The sequence below is a fragment of the Danio aesculapii genome, chromosome 13, assembly GCF_903798145.1.
Source record: "Danio aesculapii chromosome 13, fDanAes4.1, whole genome shotgun sequence".
In the NCBI taxonomy this organism is placed as follows: Eukaryota; Metazoa; Chordata; class Actinopteri; order Cypriniformes; family Danionidae; genus Danio; species Danio aesculapii.
The window spans coordinates 23,421,871-23,438,420 of NC_079447.1; positions in this window are offsets into that span (position 1 = coordinate 23,421,871).

A 16,550-nucleotide genomic window follows, 5' to 3' on the forward strand; every position below is an offset into this window, starting at 1 on the left:
AGTCACATACTTAAACATATACTGTGGATGATTCGCAGCACTTTATACTTTTTATAGTAGAATTGTAACCATGTATACTTATAATAATGGGTATTATTGCTCCATTCATGGAGTGTGTTTGTAATGACGCTTTTGGATGTGTGCGTATGATTCAGTGTGTTGTCATTGTGTTGCATATCGCAAAACTTGTGAAAATTTACAAGGTACATAATTGTTAATAATATAATATAAACTATATTTGTCAATATTTATTTGTAATCTATTTAAGATGAATTGTATATTAAAATTTATACAACAGTTCTGTCTGATTCTCGAATCTGATTGGCTGATAGTCCTGCTATATTCTTCAATATCAGAACTGGTACAGCCTCCTCACCCTTTTGTATTACTTCGTATTACTCCTACTAGTGACTGCACATCAATAAACTCACTACAGTTTGACAAATATTGCAGCTGTTGGACAACATATTGTACTTTTCAGGCTTTTTAGGCGAGAATGTATTTGTTTAGATTGCAATTTATTTATGAGGATAGTGCCGATTTTAAGTGCCTATTTAATATACAGCGACTTCCACAAGATGGCGACAGAGACCACATAATAAGCCCTTAGTGGAGGAAAAAACCTAGCGTAATTTCAAACTAGCTTATCATTATGAAACTGGTAAGTGATCTCTTTATTTTGCATGTTGTAGTGCTGTATTTATACCATAGTAATTGTAGTGTGTTGAGTGTGAGATCAGACTCACATATAAGGAATGTATGTATTTTGTGTTGACCACTCTTTGTAAAACCCTGAGTTACTGTTTGGTTGTCAGTAATCTGGTAGTGTTTGCGCTGCTTTAGCTTTTTCAAGGTTGTCAACTACTGTGATATCCCAATTGCAACAAAGAAATACTGGAAAATCTCTGTAGACTGATGGCATTTCATACCGTTCAGCTGTATAATCTTAAAATGTAAGCAAAATCACCTGTTTTGTCATCACTTTAGATGTTACACTAGAGAATCATTCAAATACTAGCTCTAAAGTGACGCTGGTGAAGTAGCCATATTTTCTGCTGTTCTGATGGTCAACTGCAGATGTGAATGAATAGCGGAAGAAAATAGTTCCTCATACAAAAGAGTTTTTAGACTCTCCGTGTTTGATTTTTCTTTTTATGTACACAATTATGCCGTTGAACTGTTGTATAAAAGCAATATCACACTCTTAGCAGTGCGGTATGGCTGTATTTCCAAAGCACAATACAGCCAAATCGCACTGCTAAGAGTGTGATATTGCTCATATATATTTTTATTTGTATTTATGTATTAATATTCTTATTGTCTGTGCTGTCTTTTATTCAATAATATTTCAATGATACTACATATATTATTGTTTGTGTGTGTGTGTATGTATATATGTATATTTGTATATATGTATATGTATGTGTATATAAATGTATGTATGTGTGTGTGTGTGTGTGTGTGTGTATGTATGTGTATATATATGTGTATGTAACCATAAGAAAAATGGGGTCTAACCCTATTCTAACTCTAGACCTAACCCTAAACATAAAAATAATTAAACAAAGATAAAAATATATATATATATTTAGGAAATAGAATAATATAAATTATAATTTGGATTCAATAGATCCTCACAGTCTCTTAATAACAAATCCTCCATGTTTATCACATTTCACATCAAACATATACTTCATATTCTACAATCCATCATTAGATTTTTTTTCCTCCACTATTTAATTTGCAAGTCTATTTTATTTCTGTTCTCTAAACAGGTCTATGTAGGAAGTTATATTTCAAGAGCGTAAAAATGTCATTTGATCGGCATCTTTGTCATCCGCTGTCTAAAACCATGCAGAGTCATTTACCCTGGGCATTTCTGAGTAAAGACGACTCTTAATTGTCAAGGCCATTTGGGGCCGCAGCTCCAGTATTAGTGCTGTTTTCTTTTAGTTTCATTAGTTCCCCACTGGAGCCAAAGAGATCTTTAGTGATGATGGCTATTGTTGGTGGCCTGTTAGAGCTCCAGTGAGCACGCAATAACATTTTATGTGCTTGAGACGAGTCTTGCTTCTTTGAGTGTTTCACAGGAGCCGCTGGAGAGGTCATTTATACCAGATCTCAGCCTGACCAGCAAACACTAACAAAACAAGTTGTTTTAAAGCAGACAGACGATATCAAGAGCTGAAGCCTTGGTCAACACACAGAAAAAGAAATAGAAAACTAAAATGTGATTGCAAAGTATACTTCAGAATTTATCATCATATACTATGTTCATATCTTATTGCTACATTTAGCAAACTATAACCAGGTGATAATATACACTACCGGTCAAAGGTTTGGGGTCCATACGATTTTTAAATGTTTTAAAGCTTATCCTGCTCACCAAGACTGCGTTTTTTTAATCAAAAATACAGTAAAAATTGTACAACTGTGTTATTATATTATAGTGCAAAAATATTAAAATAACTGTTCAAAAGTAGTTTATAGTTTAATTTAATAATTTAGTCCAAGGATTTTAAAGATGAATTTTCAGCTTCATTATTCCAGTCTTTAGTCACATGATCCTTCAGAAATCACTCTAATATTAACTAAGTTATTATTATTATTGTTGTTGTTTTTGTTATTATTATTATTATTATTTATTTTTATTTTTTTTATAATGCTACTAGCTATAAAAGCAATAATGACTGAAGTAATAATTTAAGCTTTTATTTAGAATTGTAATAAATATTTAACATTTGTTTTACATTTAATAAATGCCACCTTCTTGAAGAAAATAATTTTAAAATAAATAATCTTTAAGAAAAAAAAAAAAAAAAAAACTGACCCCAAACTTTTGACCAGTAATGTAGTTCAGGTTTTTGCAATGAGAGATATAAAAGTTAAATAAAATAAAATCTACAGCTATAAAATGTTTAAACCTTTAAAATGTTATTTTGATTATCGTTATTTTTTTGGTTGTATTATTTTGTTTGTATGCTTTGTAGCACTATTAGTTTAAGAAATGCATCATTAATAAAATATATTATTAATATTAAAGCAATAATAAAACAACACTAATTGAAATAGAATTGACAGAAAATACATGCTTTTGTTAAATAACAAAAATAATGCAAAATAGTCCACATTGTGTGATGATACTAGCAATCGTTCTGTTGACATTTGTTTTAGTTAACTAAAACCATACAATGAAAACCATGTATTTTATGCAAAAATTAAACACAAATTGAATGTAATTATTTATTAAATCACAGATTTATATTAGACAGTGGGAAAAAAAATGAATATGAAAATGAAATTGTATCACAAATAATCAATCACTGAAAATAAAATACAAAAAACAGTTTATATTTCAGCTAGTTATCAATAAAATATTTAGCATTTGTTAATTCTTAATAGAATATTTGAGTTGTTACTAATATGAAAATAGTTTTACAGAAGTACATTTTACTCAAAATTAGGTTGTTAACTTAAAAAAATAAAGGATCTTTAAAAATATGTTTTAGATTTTTAGATACTTTTATTTCATTTACAACAAAAAGGTCATTTTACCTAGTATAATGACGCAGTGCAGACATTGCAGTACAAAGTATCCAAAGAGTACACAAACAACAACAACACACTCAACCTTACAATCCGTTTTCTCGTCTGAGGACTGTGTAAAAAGGTTAATCATTGATGTACAGAGTGTTTATCAAGGTTTTGTTGTTTCCAGACGCAGGTAAAGACGACTGTCGTGCAGGCGCCCCGTCTCACAAAAAGTGGGTCGTTCACATTCAAAGCCATGTGTTCTTTACCTGTGTTTGTGAAGCGTCTGTTAGTCAGTAAGTGTGGGATCAAGGTCATCACTGAGCAGCACGAGTGATGGCCATCAAACACAGCAGTCAAAGAGCCTTTTCTGGACTCCTCAGGTGACACTGAGATAGTCATCTCTCTCTCTTTCTCTTTCTCTCTCTTTATCTCTGCTGTTTTTTGAGTATCTTTACATTTCACTGGGCCACTTAGACAAGAGATACACACCTTTGAAGTTACTGGTCTTGGTTAACCTGGTCTGCGGGCTTGTTTTAATTCAAAGTACAGTTTTGTTGATTGTTGTTGAATTGATTCGTTTAGTTGTATTTAAACTGGGGCAGATTGTCGCTTTTTTTATTTTTCTGAGTTGGTGTTTCTCAAGTCAGATCTTTTTGCGTGTCTTTATGGATGCATGTTATAAACACTAATCTATTTCTAAAAAATGAGTTGACTTTTTGTGACAACATAACTTAGTAATACAGCTTTTACTGTGACTATAGATGTGGTGAGTTCTTAAAATGGAAACCTTAAAAAATCTTGCTAATCAAAATGAATTAAGCTTAAACTTTTTTAAAAAATAGTAACAATTTACAATAAGGTTCAATTAATTAACTGAATGAAACGTCCTTTTAAAAGATTTAATAATCGCAGTTAACATTAGTTTCAGAATTAAAAAAGAGTTTATTCATGCATTAATTTTTCTTCGGCTTAGTCTCTAATCAGGGGTTACCACAGTGGAATGAATCGGCAACTTATCCAGCATATGTTTTACAGAGCGGACGCACTTCCAGCTGCAACCCAGTACTGGGAAACATCCAAACACACTCATATACACACATACACTACGGCCAATTTAGTTTATTCAATTCACCTATAGTGCATGTCTTTAGACTGTGGGAGGAACCCGGAGGAAACCCACGCCAAAACTGGGAGAACATGCAAACTCCACCCAGAAATGCCAACTGACCCAGCCAGGACTTAAACAGTGACCTTCTTGCTGTGAGACGACAGTTCTAACCACTGAGCTACTGGGCCTGCTCAAAAAAGTGTTTATGATTTTAAGAATTTATTGATAAAAATATTTATCATAGACTTGATAAGAACATCTGATCATTGTAAGTTAATGTTGTAAATTGCTACAAATACATTAAAAGTATAATAATAATAATAATAATAATAATAATAATAATAATAATAATAATAATAATAATTATTATTATTATTATTATTATATTTCCTGCGGTTCATTCCGCTGAGGCGACCCCGGATTAATAAAGGGACTAAGCCGAAAAGAAAATGGATGAATGAATGAGTGAATAATATTTCCTAGTGATGGGTTGCAACTGGAAGGGCATCTGCTGTGTAAAACCTGAGCTGCATAAGTTGGCGGTTTATTCCACTGTGGCTACCCCTGATTAATAATGTGACTAAGCGGAAAAGAAAATGAATTAATAATAATAATAATAATAATAATAATAATAATAATTATTATTATTATTATTATTATTATTATATAACAACAACAACAACAATAATAGCAATTATAATAATAATACTACCACTACTACTACTACTAATAATAAAAATAAATAAATAAATAAATATAAATGTACACAATATGCCTTAATATTTTATTTGAGAATACATAACCTTTTAATAAAATCAACCTTTTTATATCGTAGACATTTGTTGTTTATATATTTATATTAATGAAATAATTAATGCTTTTAAATACTCACGTTACCAAAGGTATTTAAAATATTGTAAAATAAGTTCCAGTAGTAAACACATTGGTAATGCATAATCTAACCGTCATTTTAAAGTGTTTACTGTGTTTTTACTCAAAATCAGAATTTGTATTTTTTACTGAACCAAAACATTTGAATCCTGTTTATAGTGTTCATATATTTGTGCAGCAGCTAAAGAAAAAAAATAAAATCAGTTTTAAAAATTAATTGCACTGTAAAAAAGAAAATATTGCTGCCTTTAATTTTTTAGTTGAATCAAATGAACTTTTCTAGTCATCTCAACTTACATCAATCAAACTGACTAAAATATTAAGTTAAACTTTGTATAACTTAAAGAATTCAGTTGAATCCTGATTAATTTAATAAAATAAGCTAAAGCAACATACAAATATTGGTAGTATTCGCTTTTTGTCATTTTTTACAGTGCACCAATAACACACACAGAGAATGAGTACTCAACCATAACTTAAATAAAGTTAAAGACAACTAAATAGACAACTAGACTCCATTTTTAAATGATTTTTAATAATATAAATGTAAATAAATAGATATCAAAGGTTAAAATGGTTAAAACATGAAATGATCTGAAATCTTTGGATCCTAAACCCAGGTTTGGGTGGCCTGAAGAGCTTGTTAAACCTGTGTTTTGGTGTGGTGTGGCTCAGGCTGTGCGTTTGGAGCGTCAGCGACAGATGCCGTATGTTGACTGTATTCCCAGCAGAAAGAGACGCCCCTGGGGTCTGTTGACATCTGACAGTACATCAGGGATCAGCGTTGACACTCTCATCTTCTCATGCTGTCCTGTGTACTGTATGTCATTGAGCACATGTAGAAACACACGCGAGCGGCTCTTCACTGCGATGTTATTCTGCAGCCTGTAATGTGTCAGGAGCAGAAATGGAAACAGTTTAGTATATTAGTTGACTGGGCTGTTGTTTTAACCTAATTTGGGGTCAAATATGGGCTATTATAAATTACATACATATTTGTTTCAAAAATATTTTACTGTTTCATGGATGCTGACATGATTGCATGATTTAATAATGATGTTATGGCAATAGTTTTTAATTTAGATATGCATATACATTTTGACATAATAGTTTTTTTGTTGGTTTTTTTGTAAATAAATCATGGTGAAAAATTGGACTGATAATGTGTTGGTGGTGAATAGGTTGATGTAAATGAAAGTTTTAGAGGGCAGTGTTTAAGGAACTGCATTGCCTATGTTTGGCCAGTTGAGGCCATGCTTTCCCCAAACTGGGCAGACTCACTGAGGCCCGGAGGACAGAAAGTCTGGATCTGAGCTTCTCAAAAAGAAGAATAATAAGAGGAAGAACTTTTTTTTTCAGCCCTTCCCCTAATTTTTATAGAGACATGGTCTTCCTGTAGCGATCATGTATTTATTCATATATAGTTTTAATTTAACGTCTTAAAAAATGAATGCATTACAATTATTTTATGTTCCTGGGTTGTTTATCATATTGTGCGGATTTTATTTTATTTTTTGTTATTTTATTTAATTTCATTTTTAGTTTTATTTTATATTTTTATATTATTTTATTTTTAATTTAATTTAATTTAATTTAATTTTTTATTTCATTTTTTCTTTATTTTACATTTTATTTAATTTTAATTTTATTTTGTTATTTTGTTATTTTATTTTATTATTTAATTTAATAAAAAAATTAAATTTAATAAAAAAATTTTTTATTTAATTTAATATTTAATATTTTATTAACTTTTATTTCATATTTGATTTTTATTTGATTTTAAAAAATTTTATTATTTCATTAAATTTTTTATTTTAATTTAATTATTTATTTTAATTTATTTTATTTTTTATTTTTATTCGTTAGTTTTGATTGAATTTTATTCTATATTTTGTAAATATTTTGTGAATTGTATTTTAATCAGTCATGAATCAGTCATGTTTTTTAATCAGTAAATCAGTCATGAATTATAGTTATTATTGTTATAATAATTATTGTTGTTAATTTTTTTTTTTTATTATTTTTTATTTAAATAAAATAGTTTTTTTTGCATTTATTTTAAGAAATTATATTGTTGATGATGTTGATGATGATGATGATTATGATTGTAAATGTTTTTGTTTTATTCATTTTTTTATTTTTTAACTGTTAATCAACAACACCCCCCCACTTTTTACGCAATCATTCATCCACTAATGTATTTTTACTGTATAATAATTACAAATTAACACTTTTGTCCCCCTGCCCCACTTTTTGTTTTACTTACTCCTCGATTTTTGTCCATGCATATTTTTTTCTGCCTTCTAGACTTGAGGACCCCCCTGCAGAATATAGTGTATTGGAGACAATTTCCCTGCTGAAAGGTGGTCTTACCTGCGCAGGCCGGTCCAGGGGCAGCTGCATGTCATTTCTGTCCCAGTCAGCCAGGGTCTGTCAATTAAGGGAACACAGGGCAATCTGTGGCCACTGAAAGAGATCCCCTCACCCTGCTTGCTGGCAGAGAGATGGGCCTTTGTTCGCTGGCATGTCTCACATACTTTCTGCGGCCAGATAAGCCCGGGCTCCATGAAACCCGGCTTTATATTTGGCCACTGTAATGTCCCCACGAGGGCAGAGCGTAGTTAAGAAAGCACAGGCAGTGAAAAGGTAATATTCCCCTCCTCATTACGGGGTCGGCAATAAAAGCCACAGGTTAGGTGGTCCTGAAGCCTGGCGCGGGACGTTTGCTGAATGACGAACCTCCTCCCCCTGGTGGTGTAGGAATGAGCTGGGAAGCTGGAGGGCGGCTTGCTTGTTTCCTGAAATCGGATTAGCAGCTACTCTACACTTAGATCTGCAGGGAAAGGGGCTTTATTTGAGCCCGGCTCAAGACCACCCATCAGGTAAACAGGTACATTAATGTGGGCCTGAAGAGAGAGAGACAGAGGGAGAGCAAAAGTCAAGGAGAAAGAGAGACAGTGAGTGAGAGAGGAAGAGAGAGAGAAAGATTGGGTCAGTGATAGGGGGCGGGCTCTGTTTAGGAGTAGCATTTTAACAGTAACAGAACACACACACACACACACACACACACACACACACACACACACACACACACACACACACACACACACACACACAAATAAACAACAACACAAACACAACAGACCTCCACGTAATGTTTCTAATGTAAAAAAAAATGTATGTAATTTTGCTCCCCTTTTTTAAATTCACAATTATTTTACAAAGTAATAAAAACCTTTACAATAAACCTTTACCTAACAATAATAAACACTTTTACAGTTATGATTTGAACAATTTCCATGTGACACTATCATTACTCTCAATATATAAAGCTGTATAAACCACTTTTTCTCTTCTGATTTCTGCAAACTGTTTGTAACATTGATAAATAAAGCATTTTTTTAGAATTTTGGAAAAGTTTTTGTCATAAATTTAAAAAATAATAATAATTTCATATTTGTAAAATAATAACAATAATAATAATAATAATAATAATAATAATAATAATAATAATAATAATAATAACAATATTATGTATATATAAATATTTTGTTAAATGGGATGTGATAAGCCCCTGATCTAAATCTCTGGTGTAGCCAACAGATCATTTATAAAAGCTTCTCAATTTTGCTATTATTTGGATGTTGAGTGTTTCCTTTAAATGCAAATGAGTTTCTGTTTTTTCAGAAGAGGGCGGAGCCTTACATGATACTTCAGTCTGACAGAAACAACAAAACGCTATTGAATCTGTCAGCCGACTGCAAGACTGGGGCATAACATGAAGGGGTGTAACTTGTAGTAAGTTAGAGGTGTAACTTGCAGTTATCGAGATCCCACTGAACCATGCGAGGTGTCACAGCGAGAATGTTTTCACCAAATGTTTTCATGAGTTTTCTCCAAATTTATTATATATATTTATTCAGCAACTCCACTCGTTGACTTCATCCGTTTTGTAATGACAGTTAGCCTATTTGGCGTCGCCCACTGTGGTTGCAAATAACAGTACAATGGCGAGCATGTCAAGTATGAAAGCCTCCACAACTTGCGGTTGTGTCTGTACGTTGTAACTGATGGTTGGGTTTAGGGTTGTGGAAGGTATAGATGTTAATAATTGGGATGGTTGGGTTAAGGGTTGGGGTACACTAGGTGTAGACGTTAATAACTCTGATGATTGGGTTTAGGGTTGTGGTAGACAGAAGGATATATATCAAAAATATGTCAAAAATATGCCAGTTGGCATTTCTGTGTAGAGTTTGCATGTTCTTCCTCCAGGTGCTCCAGTTTCCCCCACAGTCCAAAGACATGCGCTTTAAGTGAATTGAATAAAGTGTGTATGAGAGCGTGTGTGAATATGAGAGTGTATAGGTGTTTTTTCAGTACTGGGTTGCGGCTGGGAGAGCATTCGCTGCATAAAACATATGCTGGAATAGTTGGCCGTTCATTCCAGTGTGGCGACATCGGATAAATCAGAGACTAAGCCAAAGGAAAATGAATGAATCTTGAAAATGCACTGCTATGAAACAAATACATTATTTCTCAGTTTTTTACAAAAATGCAGTTTTTTTAAATGAAAACTATCAGCATTCAAGTGGTGATTTTAAATCCCTGGGGAGGGAAATCTGAAGGTTACTGGGTTGTCATTTTTCATGTTTTCTTGTTTTGTATATGCACTGGGGGCCTAAAAAAAGGAAAAAAAATGGGGATATTTTTGGTGATATCCCCTCTTTAAGTTCAGTTTATTTTTGTAGTTATTTCCATGCGGTACTCCATTTATATCTGAAGCCAATTTCTTATTTTTCAAGTAGAAATAATCTGACTTTAAATCACGCTAAATTAAAAAAGACATTTTTGTGCTCTAATATGAATTTTCTGATTGGATTTTCCCTTTAGGTTTTAGCTTTTATGTTGGTGAGTTATATGTTCTGCATCATTTTTATGCAGCATTATATCTAAAGCTAATACTGCTTCTATAATTCAGGTTCTCTTTGGATTTGTCATTTGTTTTAGAAAAAATTCAGACATTATTATTATTATTATTATTATTATTATTATTAGTTTTATTATTATTATTATTATTATTATTATTATTATTATTATTATTATTATTATTATTATTATTTTGAGTGCGGGGTTGCGGTTGGGGCTGCGTAAAACATATGCCGGAATAGTTGTGAACTCTTGATGAGTAAGGGACTAAGCCGAAGGAAAATGAATAAGGAAATTATTATTTTATTATTTCTTTTATCATTTCTTTTTTATGTTTATTTTTTTACTTTGGTGATGATTTCCTTGCAATGCTCCTAAACAGTAGGTCCCTCATGTGCCAGTAAACCTTTTACCCCAGTTGATTTCCGCAGAATTTATTTATTTTTGATTGTACTGTTTTTTTCAGTGTACAGCCTTAAATCACTCATACACCTTAATATCTAAAGCATATCTAAATCCCCCATTTTCCCAATTGATTTCCACTGATTATAAAAAGTTTAGATGATAAAAAAAAAGATTTTATTTCACCAGAATTTCTTTTTCAGTTAATTAGGAATTTTAAAAAGGAATCCTTTCTGGATTTTTTTCTCCTCTTTAAGTTTCATCTTTACAGCTTTTATTTTGCCCATTTCCATGCGATGCTCCCCTAGATCCCTCATGCGCCATGATATCTAAAGCCTGCCATGTCATAGCATCACCAAAGCATCCTGAGGAAAATCCCCGAGTGCTCCTGAAAATGAGTTTTTGGCAAGTTGCTTGAAGACATGCTCTTCCCTGCAAGCCACCCAGGCTTTGTTAGCATTGCCGGCCTGAGCCCGGAGCCTTCAAGACACCTATTATGCCTGACTCAGTGGGGCAGAAAGCGCAAGAGTCTTTTCTGCAGTCATGTGGCCACAGTGGCATTATACACAGTTGAGTATTAGATATTTTGTGAGTCATATAAACAGTGCAGAGGCCTGTGAGGCAGCCTGGAGAAGTTTTGATAATTGGGAGTTATATAAGTGCCCAAATCCTCAGCGGAGGCTTGGAAGGGTTTTTTTTTCACCCTCTTTCTTTCCTCCTATTATGTATTTTTGAAAAGCCAAGACGGCCTCACAGTGGAGGTGACAAATCCTTTGACATAAACTGTTGTGTAAAGGTTAGGGGCAAAGCAAAGTCCTCAGGAAGAACGCTGCTAATTGCCTCGTCCGATTAAGTTTTTTTTCTGCTTCTTTTTTCATCGTCTGTGTTTTACAAATGAAATCTGCGCTTGTGTTCACTGTTGAGCCTTGTTCGGTACTTAATGCTATTGTATCCGCGCTGAACGGTTCACTCACTGATGTTGTTGTCAACATCCACAGATGAGGTATGTGCCGGTTGGGTGCCAAACGGGAGAATGGAGATTTTATTAATCAGTGATGGGCAAACTGCAGCGTGGTCAGCTGTCAGGAGGGAGGGAGGGAGGGACGGTGGGTGGTTGGGATGGGGGTTTCCTTCAGGAAAAAATACAAAACCACTCTTATATTTTGAGGTACTGTTGCTACAACATGGCAGTCGGGAGCGTTTGTGTTTGAAATGCGAGTATAGGCTGCTCCTCCCTTGTGTGTTAATGCATGAACTGTTACCAAACCTTGCTTTTACAATATCTGACAGTGAGATTCAGACAGGAAAAGAGCACTGTTATGGCTGTTATTTAGGACAGGCATTGTTATGTGCATTATTTGTCACTGGAGAGAGAAGCACCTATAGACATATAATGTTAGGTGTTATACAGCATATTATCAATCCGTCTGTTCATCTATCGTCTGTCGTTTTATCATCGTAATTTTGTTATCTATCTATCTATCTATCTATCTATCTATCTATCTATCTATCTATCTATCTATCTATCTATCTATCTATCTATCTATCTATCTATCTATCTATCCTTCTACCCATCCATCCATCCATCCGTCGTTCTATCTATATTTCTGTCATTCTAGCCATTCTGTCTGTCATTTTGTTGTTCTATCATTCTATATCTCCATTGTTCTGTCTGTTGTTTTATCCATCCATCCATCCGTCTGTCCCTCCATTTGTCTCTCTGTTTAGCATTTATTCTATCAATCTTTCTACCGTTCTTTTGTACTGTCCAACATTCTGTCTATCCATCCATCCATCCATCCATCCTACTGTTCTTTTGGTCTGTCTGTCTGTCTATCTATCTGTCTATCTGTCTATATGTCTTTCTGTCTGTCTAGCATTCATTCTAACAATCAATCTTTCTACCATTCTTTAGTTCTGTCCATCATTCTGTCTATAATTCTATAATTTTATCTATCATTCTGTCATTTCTTTCTTTCTTTCTTTCTTGTCTTTCTTTCTTTCTTTCTTTCTTTCTTTCTTTCTTTCTTTCTTTCTTTCTTTCTTTCTTTCTTTCTTTCTTTCTTCTTTCTTTCTTTCTTTCTTTCTTTCTTCTTTCTTTCTTTCTTTCTTTCTTTGTATCTGTTCCATATCACAGTTGTTCTATCTCATGTTTTCTCTATCATTCTACCATTGTATCATTTCGTTTGGCCTATCATTCTGTTCCTTGTACCATTCTGTGGTTCTCTCTATCCAACATTCTATCTTTCTACCCATTGTTCTGTCATTTTATCTCTCATCATTCTGTCTGTTGTTCTACTGTCCAAATCTATCAATTATTATGTTGTTTTATCTATCCTACTATCTATTGGTATCTTAAAGTATTGATACATGTTAATATAAACTGATTATTGCATCTTTAAGACCTCCAAAAATAATGAAGTCTTAAATTTAGATCTAAATAATTTATTAGATCTAATTACTTATGTAATGGTTTTTTAGCCCATCATATTCAAAACATAATATATAATTACTTAATAATATAAAAATTAAATAACAAAAATTAAACACTAGTTCATTCTGAATTGCACAATGCTTTAACATTCACCGTCTTGTCTTGTTGACTCCATTGCCCCTTCCCCTCATCCCCCTCTGGTTGTGGCCCCAATTATAAACAACATGAATTTTCCCCAAAGTGGGTGCATCCTCGTGGCCTGTGCAGCTGTCCGGTGTGAAGCTCTGCTCTCTGGCTGTCGATCCCCCTGCCTCCCCGGCTGAGAGGGAGCCGAGTGGCTGGACGGGCACTCAGGCATGACCCTGACCATGGGGCAGAGAGCTGAGTGCCTCCAGCGGTGTGTTTTACCAAGCTCACAAACAGGGATTTAGTTGCCAGCACAAGCCTCTCCACCTTCTTTCTGCTACAGCCCTGAGAGGTCTGAGAGAGATCACAGCTTTCAATCTCTTGCCTTTTGGGATGGCAGCGACAGCAACAACAGAGCCTGAAAATCCAGTATATCTCAAGCTATTTATTTGATTACTTTTTATATTTTCATTGAAAAATATGGTATTTGTTTACTACTCATGTTGTTGCAAAACTGTATTTTGTTAAAGGAATGCATCTTTTAAATGAAATCTAAATACAGGGCTTTTCTGTAAAACAGCCATTAATACAGTTTTGTTTTGTTTTGTCTGCCTTGAAATTTTATTTGAATTAAATAAACTTTGTAATTTCAGCTCACATTGAAACAAAATGAGCTAAAACATCAAGATAAATCATGCATAACTTATTGACATATGTTAATTATGTTTAACATTTTTAAAGTTACTTGCATAAAATACAGTCACTTTAGTGTCATTAAATTTAATTTAATTTAATTTAATTTTATTTTATTATTATTATTATTTTTTATTTTTATGTTGCCGAGAGAGCTTAACATGCTTCAATTTAGGAAAACACAATTAATTACGAAAAACACCAGCAAATCAAGTAAAGATGTTCATCCGGCACACGTGCTGCAAATCCTCACAATACAAACAACTTACGAAAATGCGCTGCATTTTCTTACAACACTTTCAAATAGCACAGAACACAATGGAAATGTTTCAAGGAGACCCTTGAAACAGACAGATCCATCTATTTAGGTTATGGTTATTTAGGCTCATAAAATACAAAAGACAAGGGAATCAGGATGTTAAAATAAACAAACAAAAAAACTCACCTTTTCAAAGATCACCTACAATTTCACCGAGCAATCGTCATGGTACAGCAGCATCCGTCACATTTTTGGGTCCACTTGAAACATTTCTGTCGTGTTCCAATCTTTTTTGAAGTGTTATGAGAAAAAGCAGCGCATTTTCATAAAGTGTTTGCATTGAGAGAAAATGCAACACGTTTTAATAATTTGCTTGCATTGTGTAAAAATGCAGCACTTTTTTAAATGTGTATGCGTTGTGAGGATTTGCAGCATGTCTTTTAATTTGCTGGCGTTTTTTTTTTTTTTTTTGTAATTGTACGTTTTCTTCAATTGCAGCACATAACGCTCGCTCTGACTTATTTTATTTTATTTTATTTTATTTTATTTTATTTTATTTTATTTTATTTTATTTTATTTTATTTTATTTTATTTTATTTTATTTTATTTTATTTTATTTTATTTTACCACCAAGAGCTCTGTTGAAGTTGTCAAAAAAATGACACAAAACATAGCAAAAGGCTGAAATTATATCCTTTTTTAATTACTTATGATAAACAATTAATTGCTGCCTTTTAATTTAATTTGAATCAATTAAACTTCGCAAGATATTTCAAATCGTATTACATTAAAATTAGCTGAAACATCAAGATAAATCTTGCAACTTGTTGAAATATTAATTATTTTTCAAGTATTTTAAAGTTACAAACATAAATATTGTCACTGTAGCATCATTTATTAATAATAATAATAATAATAATAATAATAATAATAATAATTATTATTATTATTATTATTTATTTTATTTGTCCTCATTTGGTGAGTTTTTTTAGGATTTTTTTTTTTGTGTGGGCTTTTCTCTGCGGGTGGTTTTCCTTCCTCGTCTTTCCTTGGCATGAAATTCAGCTGGCGAGAAGGCCAGCCTGGGGCAGAGGCTACTAGTTAAGTATTTTCATGGTGGATTTGAAATCAGATTATAAATGGGTCCGCTCAATTGACTTAATGGATTTTAAGGGAATAGATCCTATTAATAACGGCGCCGCCCCTGAGGCCACTCTGCCACCAGTATCACCATAATCTAGCATGCAAATTAAATCCTACCTCAATACGCTTGTCTATTTAATACAGCCTGTTACGTCCCCCTTTATTTGTTTAGAGCTAATATTGTTTCAAATATGAACCCTCGTACCTTCAGCCAACCCGAGGAGCAGCAGTAATTGCTGAGAAAAATGAAGTGTGTTTTGGGGCTCAGGATGCCTGAGGAACGAGACCTGATCATCATGTTCGAGAGACTCATATTCTGTCATTTCTCTTTGGTAGATCCACTCTCATTTCCCTTCTATTCACCACCATCTCTCAGTGGGGATTAGGAAACGCCAGCCACTTAGGACTCTAATCCAAGCAAGTGCCACTGTTTGCTCTGTAACTGAGCTTATCCTGTTTTTTCCCTCCTCTCCCCCTCTTTTTTTTTTAACTAATGAGAGTGTACTTTGCCTTACTACTTTGCATCCTGTTACTGTACGCCTTGTTAGGAGTCAAAGGTACGCAGCCTCACATGCGGCGCATACGTTAATCGGCTTTGGTCTTAATGATGACAGAGATTATACAGCGTATAGAGCTTTGACTTTCAGTCTCTGGGTGGTGTCCCAGACCCACCTGCATGGGGTTTGAGCTGAGACACATTATACTCTGATCAGAAATTAAAGTTTAACTCAGGTTGAGGAGGAAAATCCCCAGGAACGCTAGAATAAATGGCTGCACATTATCTTCCTCTTAGTGAATTTCCTGGTTTATGTGCATTTTATTTGTTCCTTATGGCTGGGAAAAAATGATTTCGCATGGTTTATCTGCATCCCAAAGTAGGGGAAGGCTTTTATTTACTTTCATAAACTGAAGTAGTATACATTCATAAGCTAAATGTCTGGTAGTATAATTTCTTTTAAGTAAATGATTAATAAACACCTCAGTTTGTTTACAAGGAATAGGCTTACATCAGAGGTCAAAACAATTTGATTTGA